Below are 20,434 nucleotides of genomic sequence, written 5' to 3'. Positions count from 1 at the left end.
TTTGACCAATAAAAAAATAGATTAACAATTTACTTTAGAATTAAAAAATTCACTCGCCACCTAAGAAAAAGTAACGAATAAGATTTAAGAATTTTGCTACATATGTAAAAACAGCGAACGGTGAATAATTAAAATTTGAATTATTTAAAAAACTAATAATTATCTCTTTTTACATATATGGATACAAATACCTTAATCCTTCCCTAATAATATTATAAAAAGTAGATTGAAATTTAGAAGATTTCCCCTAATTTTTAATAGTTAAAAAATTACATTAAAAAAAAAAAACACACATATGCAAAGGACTTATTTTAACCAATAAAAAATATTGTCATTTATTTTGAATTAAAATTTTAAATTTTCACCTAAGAAAATTAATGAATATGGTCTGGGATTGTAAATTCAAGCACCACATAAAATAAATAAAACAACGAACGATAACTATAGTGTAACATTTAAAAAATTATCTTATAATATTAAGAATTTTATTCAAACATCTGATGAATGATCTTATTAAATATACAAAATCTTATATTAAATAAAATGATATTCTAGAACCGTGCATCGCACAAGCATACATCTAATATATATATATATATAAAGGGGAGTTTTTTCCCGAGTTTTAAGAGAGCCACGTAGAAATATGATTTTGCGCTTGTAACACCCCAATAATTTTCTCTTTAAACTTGTGAAAAACCTGAACAATATCTAAAAGAAAAACTGGCGTGCTACCGCAACTTGTTCAAACGTTAAGGCTATTTTAGAAATTAGCAGCGGAGAAATTAAAACAGTTATAAATAAATTTCAAAACCAACGAATAAAACCAAATTAAGTTTTACAAGTTGGAACCATTATGACCCTTATTCAAAACCCAACAAAGTAGTTAGTAAATAAACCAGAGTTTAAATAAATTCAAACTTATGAAAAGAAATAAATTGCGAACAATAACCAACTCTCCACTCAAAATCCCACAACCTTGATGTGAATGCTGCATATTTAAGAACCTGTGGTTAATCTGCTCCCCAATATTACAAGAGTCAAAATTGGATCGTTACAAGGTCATTGAAAGGTGAAGGCCATAACCAAAGAAAGACACACACAAAACCACACAATCAGCAAAGCTGAGTACATACAAGCTGCGAAATATGATAAGAAATCCCTAGCATGCTACTAATAATCAATCATCACACATCATCAAATTATAAACTCAACACACGGCTCAACTACCAATTTTATTAGGACTTCACTAGTTGATAGTAGCTAACTCATTTATTTATTTCATTGGATTAAGCAATAGACAAGGTTGTCCAACCCATGCTCCATTTGGAACATCAATAAAAGAAAAACCCCATACCTCCTTTCGGAAACATCAATAAACATCCAACGACCACAGGCGTGACTCCGTGATCGTAGTTAGTATGAGATCTCACCTAACTCCTAGTTTTGAAAAATATTTGAAATAAGAGACTCGTAGATCAGACGGCCTCGAGAAAAGTGCACGGCTAATACCCCGTGCACCCCAACTCCTGATTATCATTACTCTAGATGTGCACCAATCCAGAGTTTTATTGCTTATCCATCTTGCACTTTACGTGATTTACAAGTTTAAACTTGGTGATGATTCATATGCAAACAACACAATCAATCCAATATCAATTCAATCAAGTAAACAAGTTTCCAATTTCATTTCTTGATTTATTAGTGACAAACAACATTTATTATTTATTCCTTTAACTACCTCGGTGTATAAACACCTTAAGTGCATAAGGCACCCCAAAATCTTAACCTCGTCTTATAAGACTTGAATTCTCCCTTTACTCATTCTATTTCAATAATCATGAACGAGTAATAAATAAATCATTCCACATAATCACATACCTCTGCCTCTAAGCGCATCTTGCAAGGTTAATGAATAAATAATATTTGCAAAGTAAAATAGTGCACAACATACGGAAATCACAATGCATAACAACCATACAATTATTCCCAGTCTTCTCTATACATGATACTAAGTTCTCGTTTCATTCCTAATCATGCTTCTAAGCTAAAGGTAAGGTTTCGTAACTCGTACGTACCTTGAGTAAACAAATTGGTTGGCCACTTAACCAACTAGAAATCACCTTCTATAAAGACCTCTCCTAAACCAAACAATAAGATTTCTATCAATACTCAAACTACCAAATTTACAGCAATACTAATTTACTTTAAAACCTTCAAAATCCAATTAAACAACACTTTAAAACCTTCTCTTTAATTGAAATCAAAAGTTTATTTATAGTTCTTTAAGTTTCCTTCATAAAAACCTTAAAATACACCCTTATATATGAAATTACAGCAAGTTTAGACCTTTATAAAAATCTGAAAATTAACTTTATGCATAAAATCTTGGAATTATAGTAATCTTTGAAACTATCAACATTATAGATTAAGTTAGTAAGCTTTAAACCCAAAAATACACCATTTCAATGCATTTAGAGGCTTCAAAAACAATCACCTAAAATCTGAAAATTAGATTTAATCACCAAAAAAATAATTTTAACATATTATAAACACTATATACTTAAGAAACTTGACTAACACGTTTTAAGTCCTAAAATCATAAAAAAAATCAAGTTTAAACCCTTAATTTTTAATTAAACCAAATCTGAAATTTTATTCAATATATTTAACTTAGTGATTCTCTAGTTCTAATAAGGCTAAAATTGTAGTATTCGGCTTAAAATGGGCAGTTATGCTTTTATAAATTTGCTATTGAAAAATAGGCCTTCAAATAGTAGGTTGATCGGAAGTTTTAAAAGCATTGATCAAAATATGAGTAAGAAAACAATATTGCTATTGAAATATATAAATCATTACTTTTATTTTTATAAATCATTCCAAAATGTTGTAAAAAAAATAAAGAAAAAATAAATATAATATAAATATAATTTACACGAAAGTTTGGGGGATTACAGCGCTATGTAGGTTTGATATATCTTAGGGAAAGTTTTGATTTTTATGATTTTTGGGGAAAGTTTTGATTTTTATGATGTTTTTTGGGGGAAGTTTTGGTTTTTATGATGATTTTTGGAGTAAGTTTCATGATTTAAGGAGAAAATTTTGATTTAAGGCGAAAAAACAGAGGAGAAAAGTGAGAAAGAGGAACCCCGAACCTCAACGGCAACACCCCACCCAACATCACGAACAACCGTCCACGGCAACACAAGAACCCCTCACTGAACCGAACCTTGCATACGCGAGGAAACCCTAACCCTAACTTCACCTTTACCGTCGGGAATTAATTAACGAAATTCCTTGACAACGGCGTTAAAGCTAGCCTTTGGTTCTTGATGTATAGAAGCAAGCCGCAAAACTCGACGAAGAACCACTTAAACGCAACCACGACCAACCGAAGAGGACCCCTAATTCTACACCAAACGACCCAAGAAACGAAAACTAAAGGCAAAAACTTTAAATTAAAAGCAGAAACTAAAAAGATGGAAGGTCTAGGCTCGCTGGCGACGGCTAGGCGAGGCACCCCAGTCGTCGGCGAGCAAGAGCTAAGAAAAAGGAGGGCGGTGGAGGTGGTGGAAGATAAGCTTGGGGGTTAGAGAGAGAAAGGGTTGAGAGCGTTTGCACTTCCCCACTCTCTAACCCTACTTTTGTTTCTTTCAAGTCCAACTCAAATGTGTTTTTTTTAACCAACATATTCTTGGCTACAACTTGTTATCTTCCTCAGATCAACAGCCTTGCTGAAATATTCATTCACCATATCAAATCTAAGAATGAAGAAATTTGAATCCGCGTTATTATGATGATCACCTGCCACTCCAAATCTTCATCTCCAATGATAGATCATTCACATAGTATTTTGCCATCTTCGTTAGCACTTACTTTGAGGTTTGGAGAACAACACCGCCATATTAATCATATTTTAAGAGACATGAAAGATGCACTTCAGTATGACTTCTTTGCGCTATACCTTTTGGTGCTCCTCTAGGATGAGTAAGACGTCCATCAAGGAAGCCTTTTCTCCCCCACGTGCGTGCACCTCAATTAGATCTCTCAATGTAGAGTATAATCGAGTTCACCTCAGCACCATGTTTGGTGCCGACTACCGAGAGACAGCCTCAATAGTAACACACACACCATCATCTGTTGCTTGGGAGGTATAAGTTGAACTCTGTCGCTATCACCGATCCTTGGGTAACATCATTTTCATTTCACAATTCTCCTCCTTGCATGAATTCAAGTGTTGAACAATACTCTGCGACCAATGCCATAAATAATGATTATGTTGATGTCTCAAGAAAAACGGACTTAGCTTATCAATTATGTAGAACAACAATGTCATGATTTGAATGTCCTTACATAGAATAAAGTCATAATTAAGCTATTAGTCGGTTGGTGGCTTCAACAATAGCAGTTTGTATCTTCATTTTCTATCAAATGAAAGAGAATGTTAATCCCCTTATCAATTATGTAGGACAATAGTGTCACGCTTTGAATGTGAACAAAGTAAATTATGAATCAGTTGGTGGCTTCAACAATAGCAATATGCTCCTCTTCCATCTAAGAAAAGAGAATGTTAATCCTCTTAATTAATAAGAACATCTAACTTTAATGTTAATTCTCACTTATACCACATTAAAGTTTCTCCAAACCAGTGATCAAAGTGAAAATAGGGAGGAATTAGTTGGCATAAGGTGCCGACGCTCGCCTCATGTCAAAGAGCAAAACTCGGAGCAAAACTCTCAACACCACTCGAGCTGAAATCTCCCCACTTGACTTGTAGTGTCAAAGGTGCACCAAGTTTAGTATCATTCAAATTTGATAACAAATTTTAGGCATCAACTTCGACAACATTCAATTCAAAACGCTAATCATTCTCCTATACATCATATAAGCACAATGCACATGTAGTACTTTTTTTACCTTCAATGGCGTAATAAGAATTTCTCTGAATAGATCCTCTCAACTATAAAGTTGAAACGCAAGAATTTTAAGATTAATCCATTACAAATTTGCAATTTTAGTAAAAAAAAAAGCAGCCTCGTTCCCAACCAGTTGGTGTAAATCTCATTTAACTCAACTATTCATAAATATTCAAGGATATAATTCAGGTGCGGGTCAATTGACCCCGCTTATTCTGTAAAAAAAAAAAATTTCTTGTTACAAATAATAAGTTATTAATTATAAGTAATATAATAAAAATCTAATTTCATGTAATTTGTTAATTTATTTAATTTTGATTTTATTTGAACTCACTTATAAGAGATGTCGTCCAATGTATTCCTAAGCCCTAAAACCAACTTATACAAAGAATTAGGTTTTAAGTCTAACTCAACCCCAATGTAAATGACTTCTTTGTCATGTTGTATATTGAACATTACCATAAGATCACTTATCTGTTAATAATTCACATTGCTTCATCTCAAATTCATATGCAAAATTTGGGTAATGATATGTCAATACAACCTCCATCTTCTTAGCTTCATCTTTAACTCCATCGATCATATTAATGTTATTAATGCTAAGTATGAATTTTATCTTATTAAATGTTAATGTCGTATGTGCTGCAGCAGCCTTTACAACATAATTATGCAATTCATAGGCAGTTTTATGCCTTGTCAAATTATAAATTGAGATGGGACATCGTGAATGGTGTGAGAGTCATACAACCACCAATAACACAAACACATAATAAATGTGCGTTGGCGGCTCTCTCCAAATTTGACTATTAACTAAGAGTTTTGTATGCAAAGTATAGCAATGAGGTTTTTTTAAAGCAACGCTTATGTTTATTTGATCACATTAAATGGGACGAAACTTCTAGATTGAAAAGTTCCAAGCATCAATCAAGATGGAAGCCTCATGAATTACTTTCGGAAGCTTATATTCATGATACTCCTTTATGGAATGGTGGTTTGCATGTCCTTTAGTTTATTAGATCTCTCTATTACAATTCTACTCCAAGGAAGGAGTTCTTCAATGAGTTGAAACACTTCTTGGAGTGGTTTCCAATTGTAGGAGTCATACATGTGCACACAAATTTTAGTGATGATGGGAGTGATGTTTACACAAGGATTAATGATGAGGTACGATATGAGCAGCTTATAAGGTTTTTTTATTCCTTATTCTTTGTAAGAATATTTATTTCTTAGTGCCCATGGGTGTTCATCAGCTACCCACCATCCAATTTTCTTACTCTTTCTTTTCTTTGCTACCCGTGGGCTTCATGCAATTTGGATTAATGTCTCATTTCTTTTCTGAGGGATTGTTTTTGGTTTTACCAAGCTAAGATTTCACCTTTTCCTTTTACTCCTTATTCTCTAAGTTCTTACTTCAACTCCTACTGTTCTTTATTCCTCGTTTTAACTCAATTCTCTATTAAATTCTATCATTTTCTATCTCTTTAATATGGCAAACTTCAATCATTGGGCGGTGTATCAAATGGGGGTTTATTTGAATGAACCTTTGGAGAATTATATTACTAATATCGATTGAACCAAAGCGGTTATTGGGCGATTCTTTAGGCCCAATCCTCTTAGCCGTTGTAAGGAGGGTGTTCCCATCGTAGGGGATCCTTCTCCTTAAATGCCCATGGCCCTAAAGCCTAGGACTTTACACTTATTAGGGTGTATTAGGATTTGAATTCATGACTGTTTGGGAGACCTTGAATTAGAGATGATTCTATCATACACGCTTTTTTGTAAGGAACAAGTAGGATTCGCCAATGAGTTTTAGGAAGACCCATAAATCTCGTTCATGCCTTTCTCCCAAGTAGAGTTCTAGGGATATTTAGCATGAATCATAAGTTTACCCATGCCCAAATTGGTCTAAAAACCAGAAATGAGTTCGGGAGCAAGGGTAATAAGATAACGTTCCCTTTAGAGGGGAATCGCGATCCTAGCCCTAGTGCGAACTCTACTAGCTCTTCCTTTGCACAATTTGATTACCAAACAATATATGCAGCGTGATACGTAAAACTATGTTAGTTGATTTTATTTATACACATCAATTCACATAGGAATTACATCGTGAAGTCGTTATTTTTATTTAATCAAATTCGTGAAAAGAACAAGAAAATAAACCATATTCGCCTTGACTTAAGTGATCAACCAACAATTATTTTATTCAATTCTAATCTTTATTTAACAAAAGATACTATGTGGAATTGATTAATTAATTATTTTAAAGGTGCTCAAACAACACTAATTGATTAATTAAAGTTCTTTTAAACAAGAAGATAAAGGTGATTTAACTAAGTGCTCGGGAATTTACCACTTCTTTTTGCTAGATCTCCATTTGGAACACTTATAGATTCCTTCTTGTTGGGGAGCCTCCACCGTAGTAACAAAGTATCGAAAAGGGCGAGTGTTTAGGACAAGAGGGTTAGGGAGCACAAGTTCACAAGTATTCTGCCAGAATTTTAGGTTATTTTCTGTGTGTTTAAGCCTCGGATTAGGGTCTTATTTATAGGGAATGATTAGGTTTAAGGTTTAGAGCATTCTGTCGCAGCAGATGTCGCGGGCAACTGAATGAGCTGTCGCGCGGCTGTCGCACGCGGTATACGCGCGAACTATTTGTCTTGCGCGCAGCTCTATAGTAAGATTCGATTTCCAATATTTTTGATATTCTGAATCTTTCGTGAGCGCATCTCCAGAAGTTGTGCGTGGTGCTGCGCGCAAATACATAAGTCGCGCGCGACTGCTGAGCGCAACTTTGTGAGATGCGTGCGACATTTTCCGCGGCAGCATAAATTTTAACCTAGACGCTCCTAATTTCGTCATTATTGGGTTTTAAGCTCGGGCTTAAGCCTAATTATGATCGAGTTTAGTTAATTGGACCTTGCATTGGCCTTGTTCTTTTATTCGGGCTAGTCTTTTGTATTTTGTGGCTTAACTAGTTATCCATAAGTATTCTTCACTTCAATCCAACATGAAGATGGCTTTATTTATCGTCATTGCACTTCTTGTCGGGACAGGAGGCCAAAAGTAGATGTCTACAGCCATACGATGGTTCAACAAATGATCGAGACTTAATGGCTCTCACAAGGTAATATTGTCGTTCATCGTACTGGTAATTACTTAATTTTTGCATGCTCGCATTTGTAATGTTAGAATTTAGGCTTTACTTGAGCAACACACCTTCGTTTTGGATGGTAGAATTTGTAATGTTCGTAGGTGTAACAGGTTCACTATGCCTGTCTCTGTTAATTTTGATATGACTAGATTGTGGGTTCGAGTTTATGGCCTTCCTCTTAGGTATCTTGATCCCAATTGGGCTATTAAAACCTTAGAACTTATAAGGCTTATTGAGACTGGTTGAATATGATCGAGATTGTAACACCCGAATAATTCTCTCTTAAAAACCTGTGAGAAACCTGTAAATAACCTGAACAAATCCAAGAGAATTACTGGTGTGCTACCGCCACGTGTTCAAACGTTAAGGCTATCTCAGAAGTTAGCAGCGGAAAACCAAAACAGTTTTAAATAAACCTCAAAGCAAAGTATTTAAATCAAAATAAGTATTACAAGGGCAGAATCATCTTATTTAAGCTAAACAAAGTCAAGACATGCCAAATATGACCTTCGATTAATGGAGGATCCACGAAGTTTCAAATGGGGTTTGAATTTAAAATCAAAACATTATTACTTGCATAAATAAATTTCTAATACCATACTCCAAATCATGCTAAATTAACATTAACCCATGATCCATTACCATCAAGGCATTAGCAAATGAGCCAATAAGTATAATGTTCAAAGATAAACAATACTCCATAGTTCCTAAGACAATACGATCATAAACCATTACTATTTAATGACAACTCTTTCCGGGTATCTTAAAATAGTATAAACTACTATTATTCCTTGACAAACAAGATCATTTGTTGGCCCGTCCCCGAGGCAGGGCAGGCAGAGTGGCCGCCTTGGTCCCCGGGATAAAAAAAAAGGTCCAATTTCATAGTTTAATCTTAACATTAAAGGGTTCTGAAACACATTAGCAACCAATTTTGATTCAATTATCAGATTAAGCTCCAAAAATCACAAATAATTTTGGAGAAAAAGCACATTTGATTAATTAACAAATTAAGCTCATAATTTTCTTCCCTAGCAATAAAATTAGTCATTATGATCTTTTATAACAGTAATTAGAACCAATAGTTCAATAATCCGAACCCTAAATTAGCTATACTGACAATTAAATCAACGATAAACCATAGATTGTGAAATTGATTACAAAATGAAACAACTTACCTAAGAAGCTGCTTCAATGGAGGATAGAAATTTTAGTTTTGGCCTCAATAGAGAAAGTTGTGTAATGAGAGACATAGAGGAGGTGGTGATCTGCGTTTATCCTATTTTTTTTCATTTATTTATTTATTTATTTTTATTATTACTACAATAAAAATATATTAAGCTCAATCAATATACTATGGAGTATATACTAATGTTTCAAAAAAAAAATATACTATGTTATACTAAAAGACACACCAACAACGACACATGTCATCTCCTGGTGAGTCCTTAACTATTTTTTGAATTAAAAAATTTTATTAGTTTAGGGAACAAATCATTTACAAAAATATAATATTATTTTTTACTATACATGTTCCATATTAATGTAGTAATTGTTATATCTAAAATAAAAGGATTTCACAACTCTTTCTAAAAAAAATTTTAGGACCTATAAACAAAAATTATATTCTTAAAACAATTTGTGACCTATTTTGCAATAAAAGATTGTTTTTTTTTTAATTTTTTATTTATTTATTTATTTTTTACTTTTTTAAGTTGTATATTAGATGTTTTAATTAAAAATGCAAATATCAAATCAACCTAGCACATACTTTGTTATTCATCGGCTAATTTGTAATAATACTTATCAATCAATAATCTAACCTAGTTCTACTCTGTTTTTAAACTTGCTCTATTTCTTCATGCGTTTAGTTTTATGAGAAATCGAAGAAAGTAATAAATTTAAAAAAAAAAAAGGAAAATTTGATTTTTACCACCTTCAAATCACGACTTTATTGAATTTACCACCTCAAAAAAAAAATACTTTACCACCTCATAATCAGTTTTACTACCTAATCCTAACTCCGGTGACTAAAAATGCCTGTGGGGCCCACCATAACGGCTAGTTTTTGAAATTATCCCCAAATTCTCTCGATTTCCCTTCTATTTAAACCAATCTTCTTCATTTCTACATCTAATTCTTGAAGATTTTTTTTGCGATTTTCTTCACAAATCCTTAATTTGGGTAATCCTTATCAATCCTACATCCTCAAATTATCAAATTATTCAAGATTGTACTCGGCCCTAAATCAATTGAACTATTCGACAACAAACAGCATAAAGGTAAGCAATTTTCATAAATTCTGTTGTAATTTTTTGCAATTCTTTGCGTGATTATGTTGCAATTGCTAAGTGTAATTGAAATTGCAAGTTTTGTGTTATTAATTCAACCCCAATTTCATTATAAATAATTAAGGTTCATGTAAGTGTAAATTAATTTGGGGGGTTTTTGATATTTCAATTGGCAGTAAAATTAGGGTTAGATTATGGTAATTGTGTTCAAATATAATTAATTTCAATGCTTTTGTTAATGAATTTCAGAAGGGAATATCTTCTTTTAGCATGTTACCTTCGAAGGAGAAAAAATGCCAATGTGGAGTTCCAATGGCAAGGCTTACTGCTTTGACTAGGGAGAATCCTGGACGCAAGTTTAGGTCTTGCGAATCCTATGATCCTGTGACAGAGACAAGGGGGTGTAAAGCTTTTGAGTGGGTGGATCAACCAGATGGAACACCTTGGCAAACAGAGGCGATTAACAACTTGCTGCTGGACAAGAAATTGATGAAGGGTGAGCTTAATGGCATGAAGAGGGAACTTGATGATGTTAGTGGACAGAGGAGGTGCTTGCTCAATGAGATTGACAGCTTGAAGATGAAATGCAAAGCTCTTAGTTCAGACAGGATGAAGATGAGCAAGGAGGTGCATGGAAGCAATGCAACAACAAAGAAAATGCTGACATTACATGCTTTTGTTGTGTTTTGTTGTTTTGGTTTGGTTTTGGCTATGTATTTTAGATCTTAGGTTTAGTTGGGAATGGTAAGAAACAAAAATCTCAACTTATGTTGTCTTTAATTTGTTAAGCTATTATGTGTGATTGTTGGGATGGCATTTCTTGTACATTTAATCAATCAAAAATGGAACTTTTGTTAGAAACTTAACATATTTCAAATTATTGCTTGCAACACAATGCATTTAACTATTTAACCTTGGTTATGACAAAAGTTATGGCACCATAGTACAAAAGGATTGTTCAACTACCAAATAAACTACCAACTATAAACATCATTAGTCAAAAAATTAGGCTGTCAAGTACAAAATACTACTCTACATCAGATCACAGTGCATTGAGATCTTTGAGCTTCTTGCTCCTCATTACATGAAGCTTGGACCTGGTCTGTATTACTTTGAAAGGGGTAGCTGCTGGCACTGGTGTGGGATGACTGAGGCTCTTCTTGCTTCTGGTGACAGGCTGACTTGGAAATGACTCTGCTCTTATAGGTTGACTTGACACAACTGCTTTTGTTGCAGCCTGACTTGACCCAGCCTGACTTGACCCATCTGCATTTGTTGCAGCCTGACTCTAGATTGCTGTAGTTGTTGTAGGTTGATATTGTGGCAACTTCAGTGCAGCCTGCAATCTCCGTATGATCAGAATTAAAATCAAAGCAACTAAATACAGATAAGTGCATGTGAAAATACCAATGAGCAAAAATATACCTATCCTGCTGCTCTCTCTTCACTTTTCTTCCTCTATTCCTTGAGCTAAGGAGTCTGCAGTTGTGGCCTACCACCCTTTGGGTTTTGTTGCAGGTGGGTTGGGCTATTCTGGTGCTGCTTGTTGCTTGCATGTTTTGGCAAAGTGGCCAAAACCACCACAGTTCTTGCACTGCTTCTTCACCTTTGGTTTCTTTCCCTCAGGTGGTGCAGAAGTCCCCTCCCCTGGTTTAAGCTTTCTTTTTTTGGCCTTAGGTCGTTGTAGACACCCATTTGTGTCTCCCCAAAACCAAACCCAGTGATGAATGCCTTTCACGTCGAACCATAATCGAATGAGGTGAAAGTGTGGAAAAGTCAAGTGTTGCGGTTTAGTTTTATTTAAAATTCTCTTCTCTATATTTTTGAAAATAACTCTATTTATTAAAAATAGTCAAACTAGTTTAGTTTGGTCCGTAATAAGAGTCCAATAAAAGTGTAGTTGGATGGGGTTCGAAGAGACCTTTCCAACGATATATTATAAGCCCAATTCCGATTAATATTGAGGAAGTTATGGCCAAAATACTAAACTAGGCCCGGTTAATTAATTAATTTACATACGGCCCAATGATCTAGAGGAGGGCCCAATGTTGATTATTATTCCTAAAATTATTAGGATTAATTATAACTTTCTAGAAATTTCTAGAAGGTTCTTTTAAATTCTAATATTATTAGATTTAATAATTATTTTAAGATGGACTTTTATTTGGAATTAAATATTATAATTTTATTATTACATTATTATTTTTAAAGATACGTTTTATCTTTTGTGCGGGTTCCGCAGATCAATTTGGTTAAAGATCGGATTCCGCGTGGAAAAGCGCGTGCAACTCCGACTGTCGCCAAACGACAAGTCTATCGCTTGGCGACAGACCTTGTCGCCTCACGACAGCGTGTATTTCTGGCGACATCATGTAGTTTTATTCCTAATCAAATTCTATACTTTTCCGGACTATTTTTCTTATAAATAGGGTCCTAAACCTCCGTTTTCATTCATTCACAATCACCCAATTCTTTCTATTCTCTCTTGAACAATATATGCTTTTTTTCTCTTTCTCTTTCTAAACTAGCTTTTTACAAACAATATTCCACATTCACAAGATCTAGAATCATCTAGCCAAGTTCGAAGTTGCCTTCGCCCTTGACGTGCAAGGTTTAATATTTTCTGAGGGTTTGGTCCAAATCTAGTCAAAACTTTATTTAATTTGATTTTGATTTAATTTCTTTAATTCTTTATTATTTTCATTGAAGTTTACTAACTTGTGTATTTTGTTATTAGAAAGAGGTACGACGCTTCAAAGTAAGTAGATTAACTTACTCCCTATTTTCTTTCACAATGTAGAAAGCACATTTATTATTTTTAATGCTTCCTAGTATCATGTTAGGATATTTTTAATGCTTTCTAGTATCATGTTTAGGGTGCCTTTTATTATTTCTAATATCATGTTAGTGTCATGTTAGGTTTAAAGCTTTGATCTTTATTGTTTAGTGATATGCTAGGATTTGTTATTAGTCTTGTTAGTATCATGCCTAGGATCTTGCTATTATCAAGCTTTATTATGCCTTATCATGATTTTGATTATTATCATGGTCTTTATTATTATTATGTTGCTTGATTTATTTTGTTGTTATTGCTTGATCACGCCTTTTATGCATGTTTAAAGGGAATTTGTACTTGAAATCACACTTAATAAGATAATTAATAATTTGGTTTAGGCTAATATGGTTTTAATTCAAGTGATCGCCAATAATAGTTTTATTTGTGCATTAATATTCAACCAACATAGATTAAACAGGTTTAGGGCTAAATCTAATGTTTGCATGTTTGTCAGAAAGCGCACATGAATACGAGTAGAACAAAGTAGAGGCCTATTTTATAGGGCGGGTCCTTTCTTTTGTAGATTGGATTTGTACCTTCATTCCCGAACCCTATTTGGTTCCTGACCTTATGGAGTTGATGATCTCCTGGATCGTTTTGGGTTTACAAGTTCCTAAAACTTGTTGGCGACTCTTTTGCTTAGAGCTGGCAATTTCACCCTGACTCGATGTATATCCGATCCACCCGACCCGAAAAAATGGATGAAAATCCGACAACTCACGGATTTCAATCGGGTGACGGGTGGATCGGGTGATGAATCGGGTCGGATTCGGGTTGGTGTACATCCAACCCACCACCCGACCCACCACCCGACCCACCCATCCACCCGAATAATTATAATAATATATATGTATATTTTAATATATCAAGTCTATTAATTTATTTTTTTTTTTAGAAAAAGCACAGCTAGTGTTTTATTTTTATCCCTATTCTAATCTGACTTCACTCTTTAGCCTCCACAAGACTTTCTCTCTCCTTCACTAAGACACTCCAACCCTTGCTGCAATTCCGGCGACGCTCTGAGCCTCCAACCGCCTCATCTCTGACCAGCTAGTGCAAAACTCTTACAGATCGGTGTCCTTGAAGGACTTACCACCATTTAATTATTCGACTCATTCATAATCTTGTAAGTATATGTTTCTTTTCTTTCATCTTCAACATTTATTTGGAAATGTGGAATGAAATTATATTTCTATCTAGTTTATCATCTAATTCTGATTTTTGTGATTGTACTACTTGTAAATATGCAAACTTTTTCAATTTTGATATGAGTATTGTATAATTTTGATATGCATGTAAATTTGTTCTGTTTTTTTCTTTGATTTTGTTAGTATCATAATTAGAGAATTTATATAATGTGAATATTTAACTTGCTTTTGTGATTAATTTTTTTTGTGAAATCTGAACCTTGTACTTTGTTCTTAGACGAAAATGTTGAATATTATTGATATTTACTACTACATATAAATTAAGCTAATTATGAATGTATAGTTCTTCAATTGATGCCGCCTCAACTATTATACATCTAATTTATTATTTTGTTGATGTATAACAGTCATGGACACAGGAGACAGTAGTGCAGGCTCTAAGTCTTTCTCCTTTTCCCCATCTCCGTCTCCTGATGAATTGCCACTTCCAAAGGCAATGTCTTCCAATCCTGAACAACAAAACCACAATATTGAGGACGAGGAGGGAAAAATGAATCAGCCACTACCTCCACATCCACCTAAGCGACTAAAATCAGAAGTGTGGAATCACTTTGAGAAGACTACTATCAATGGCGAAGCTAAGGCTAGATGTTTACATTGTAATCAACTATTTTCCGGCAATAGCAAGAATGGGACCTCTCATTTGAAAGACCATATTGAACTGAGATGCACTAAAAAACACATGAAGGTTGACATTCGTCAAAAAATCTTGTCTATTAATCGTAGACAAGATTCAAGTGTAAGGCTAGAAACCATGTGTTTAGTCAAGAAGAATCAAGAAGGGAGTTGTGTAATATGGTTATTCTTCACGAATACCCATTGTCAATTGTGGAGCATATTGGGTTTCGGAGATTTGTTCATAGCCTTAATCCAAATTTCAAAATAATAAGTCGTAACACTTTGAAAAGTGACATTATGAAGATGTTTTTTACTGAGAAAGAAAATCTCAAAAAGTTGTTTGATGGTCATGAGGGCAGAGTAGCCATTACAACTGATATGTGGACTGCTTCACACCAAAAGAAAGGATATATGGCTGTCACGTCTCATTTCATTGATGATCAATGGGTTTTAAGGAACAAAACCTTGAGGTATTAACATTTTAAGCTATTTTTATTAAAAATTTGATAATTAGTTTATTTTTATGCTTTTTTTTACAAGTTTTGATTGAATTTTTAATATGCATCTCTGTTATTGCAAAATAGGTTTGTTTATGTTCCTTGTCCACACACTGCCAACATGCTTGCTCAAGTTCTTGTGGATACCTTGAATGTGTACAACATAGCTGAGAAAATATCCTCTGTGGTTCTTGATAATTGTACAACTAATGATGCTCTAATTGATGTTTTGCAAGAAAAGTTTGACTATGATAGTTTACTTTGTTGTGGGGAATTTTTACATGTGCGTTGTAGTGCACATATACTTAATTTAATTGTTCAGGATGGTTTGGAGTTAATAGGGTTTGGAATTGAGAGGATTCGTAATTGTGTAGTTTTTTGGAGTTCAACTTAAAATAGACTTCAAAAGTTTGAGGATAAGGCTAGGTCTTCGAAAGTTGATTGTTCTAAAAAATTGTCTCTAGATTGTAAGACTAGGTGGAACTCGACATATTTAATGCTTCAAAGTGCCTTACCATATAAGAGTGTTTTTGCAAACTTGAAAACTCAAAATCCAAAGTTTAAATTTGTGGTTCCTTCTCAACGGGATTGGGAGTTGGCTGAAATTATATGTGATAAATTGAAAAGGTTTCATAGGGTGACTGAGTTCTGGTAGAAAATATCCTACTGCCAACTTGTTCTTTCGTCAAGTATGTGAGATTAAATTAGCTTTGCGTTCTTGGTCAACTAGTAATGAGCAAGTAATTAGGGATATGACAGAAAAAATGGTTGAAAAGTTTGACAAATATTGGTCGAATATCAATGGAATTTTGTCGGTTGCTGCAATTTTAGACCCTAGAAATAAGTTGGAATGTGTGGAGTTTTATTTTAATGAAATATATGGTGATGAAGATCATATTGAGGTGGATAAAATTAGAAGTTTGTTGTATGATTTACTGCAAGAGTACCATGGGAAATCTGAAACAGAGGATTTTGTGTCTCCTACTTCTAGTCGTACTGGAAAACGGCCTGCTGATTTTGTTACTTGTGATGGTGGTGATGATTTTGATAAATGGACTTTAATTAAGAAGAATAAGAAAAGAAAAGCCAATGTTTGATGTGAGTTAGACCACTACCTTGAAGATGATGCATTACCAAAGAGTAGTAACTTTGATGTCCTTAATTTTTGGAAAACTGATTTAAAGTATCCTACTTTGAGAAAAATTGCTAAGGATATTTTAGCAATACCCGCATCAACGATGGCTTCCGAGAGTGCTTTTAGCATGGGAGGTAGGGTAGTGAGTCCACAACGTTCGAAACTTCATGCTAATACTGTTGAAGCACTTATGTGCATGCAAAATTGGCTTCTTGGAGAGTATTCAGGTAATTAATTATGATTTTGTTTAATATCCCCTTTAAACTTTGCTCTTTAAATTGAAATGATCATTAGTAGAAAAAACTAAATGGGAAGCCCTTATTGGCAAGTGGTTTTTCAAATCCGCTTCGAAAGACCTAATTTTTTTTTAACAAAAAACACTTTTTTAGAATGGCAAGCGGTTTTGGCGCGAACCGCTTCCTATTTGTTATAATGGTAAGCGGTTCAACCCCGAACCGCTTGCCAATTCAAAAAAAAAATGCGGGAGATCGGGCTCCTGTACAACACTTATTCGAAATTTTCGGTGAAAATTTCAATCCCCCCCAATTGAAACATACAGTAGCTGCTCAACTCCTCTCTTTCACTCCCCTCTCTTTCTCAGCCATACTCCTCCACCACCACGCCGCCGCCACCACCACTCCTTTCACTCCCTTATCTTTTTTTTTTATTTTTTTATTTTCGTGGTTTTGTATGTAAGTAGCTGCGAATGGACTGTGGGAGTTGAGGGTTGCTGCGTTTGTGTGGGTTGTTGCGCTCATGGGGAGGTGTTGCTGGTGGTTGGTGGTGTTTTCGTGGGTGTGGGTGTCATCAATTCGTGGGTGGCTGGTGCCTGGTGGTGTGCGTTCTGATTTTTCACCCCACCACCACACCTCTCTCTCTCCCTGCCCTAATTGAAGCTACTACCTCTTTCAAAGGCACAACAATTAACTCTCACTCTCAAATTAGGGTGAGCTCTTGCTAAACTTTACTTCAATATGTATTAGTTGTTTGTTTATTCCAAACTTTAAAGTTAGGGTTTCAAATTTAGTGAACACATTTATCTTAATTGTTTTATTAATTGTGATTTTTTTTCCATAATGTATGTTAATTATTACTTTAATTGTTTAAATTATATATATATATATATAAGAATAATCCCACCTTTGAGCCATCCGCCCAAAATAATCCCACCTTTTGATTATTTTTAAATAATCCGACCTTTATAGTCAATCCGCCTGAAATAGTCCCAACCGGTCATGTAACTTGTTATAACAGGTTACCTAACACGTGGCGGCTTGTGATTGGTCCAAAAAATTTAATATAAACTAAAAATTTAAACAAAAAGTTAATTTTTTTTGTAAAGAAAAAATAAAAAAAAACAATTAATTATGTTAAAGCCACCCCACCAGCTGCCAAGCCACCCCACCACCACCTGAATCCCTGCCCCGACCACCCTAAGTCGGCGATGATGCTGACTCCGATCCGGCGCCGATTCCGACGCCGCGCCACGCCACCAGCAACCTGAATCCCAGTCCCGACCACCCAGCCTCACGCTCCTCCCCTAGAAGGCTAGAACCACCAGTTCCCACGCCAACCAGCCACAAAAACCACCAACCCCTGCCAGCGAGACCGAATCCCAACTCCAACTAGCGCCGGATCCCACGCCCAGCCCAGCCGTACCAGTGAGATCCCACGCCCAGCCCCCAACCCCTTACCCCACGAAACCCTAACCGACGACCGCATTATAGCCCTTAACCCTCGAAAATCCATTTCCCGGCCAATCCCAGCCCCTTCCCCGTCCACCGTCCCTTAACCAATTGCTCCGACCTCCCCAACCCCAATCCCGATCCCAGATTTCTCGATCTGCTGTGGGTGGGTTTTCGATTTTTCGAAAGGGGTTTTGGGGTGGGTTGGCTGGGGTGGGATGGGCTTCCGGTGAATGCGTCAGTGGAGGTGGTTTCGAGTTGGTGCTTCAGTGGTGGTGGTGGGGATGGCGGTGCTGATTTGTGATGGTTTTCATTTTTTAATTTTACTTTCATGTTTTTTTAAAATTGTTTTTGTTAATTTTAGACAAATCAAGTAGTGACACGTGTTAAATAAACTTAATTAAAAAAAAATTACCTCTTCAACCGGTTGCTGGTCACCCGGGACCATTTATATATATATATATATATATATATATATATATATATATATATATATATATATATATATATATATATATATATATATATATATATATATATATATATATATATATATATATATATATATATATATATATATATATATATATATGTTGTTTGAATATGAGTAGCTTTAAAGTTAATTTTTTGAAGAGAATAGTTACTAGTTAACATGTTAATTAGTTTGTTAAATTTGGTTAATAAATTATAATGTTTGAATGGATTGCTATGAATGAATGAATGGATTATTAAATAACCTTAGTTTGATTTTAGGTAATTTAATTAGCAATATATGAAATTATGAATGAATGAACTTGTGTGTTTTTGAATGTCATATAAATGCAAATTATTGAATGCTTGCATCATCATTTGCCTAGATACCCGTTCGAGTCTTTCTCATTAGGAGAAAGTCTTGAATAGTCCCCGGTTGGGACTGTTCTTGGGCGTTGAATATTCCCAACACGTTAGCATACTAACTCGTAAAACACCCATTACACTTGATTGGGCCGAGGTACCACCCGGGTTGCTTCAAACGGCTTGGGACGATACAATGGTAAGTCTTTTGAATTTGCTGTTTTATTTTGGCTTACAAGTCATGTAGTACAAGAAAGCGGCAAAACCCGCATTTCCCCTCGGAAATTTCCATGGCCTGCTGCTTCTGCCTACAAGCTGCCTTGGCTTCTGCAGCTACCTGGGCCTGCTGCAGCTGCCTGGGCCTGCTACAACTGCTTAGGCCTGCCAGGGCTGCTGCTGCTGCCTGGGCAGTTGCCTGGGCTTGCTGCAGCTGCTTGGGCCTGCAAGGGCTGCTGCTGCTGCCTGGGCAGTTGCCTGGGCCTGCTGCAGCTGCCTGGGCCTGCCAGGGCTGCTGCTGTTGCCTGGGCCTGCTGCAGCTGCCTGGGCATGCCAGGGCTGCTGCTGCTGCCTGGGCAGTTGCCTGGGCCTGCTACAGCTGCCTTGGCCTGCCAGGGCTGTTGCTGCCTGGGCTGCTGCTGCTGCTGCCTGGGCTGCGGCAGTTGCCTGGGCTGCTGGGCCTGCTTCTCCTTTTTTTTTTTTTTTTTTTTTATAAAAAACTATTAACGTTGACAGTTGTCATTCTTACAGAGTGTGTTTAACATTCCTGATGAGCCAGCCAAGAGAAAATCGTTTGAAGCTTTTGTACAAGAGAGATTCAAAAATTTCAAAAGTTGTTGCGTAATTGATAGTGAATTTGGTAATGAAGTCATACATGTCATATTTGGGCCATTTTGGGTAAATTGCATCCTAAAACTTAGTAAATTGTTATTTTGATGTGATTTCGAACCTTATACACCTAAGACTATGTAATAGTGACATGTTATGAGAAAGAAATAGTCCATTTGATAAAAAAATGTAGAAATTGGGCAAAGTAGTAGTCAAATAGGCCTTATTTGGGCCATTTTGGATGAAATCCGTCCTAAAACTTAGTAAAATGCATTTTGATGTGATTCCAAGCCTTAAACACCTAAGACTAGGTAATATTGACATGTTATGAGAAAGAATTAATTCATTTAATAAGAAATGTAGAAAATGGGCAAAGTAGAAAATAGGCCTTATTTGGTGCATCCTTGGATAAAATAGACCCTAAAACTTAGTAAAATGTTT

The sequence above is a fragment of the Chenopodium album genome, chromosome 22 (assembly GCF_948465745.1).
Source record: "Chenopodium album chromosome 22, dcCheAlbu1.1, whole genome shotgun sequence".
Lineage (NCBI taxonomy): Eukaryota > Viridiplantae > Streptophyta > Magnoliopsida > Caryophyllales > Amaranthaceae > Chenopodium > Chenopodium album.
The sequence above is the reverse complement of the archived record's forward strand: the minus strand, read 5'-3'. Positions refer to the sequence as shown.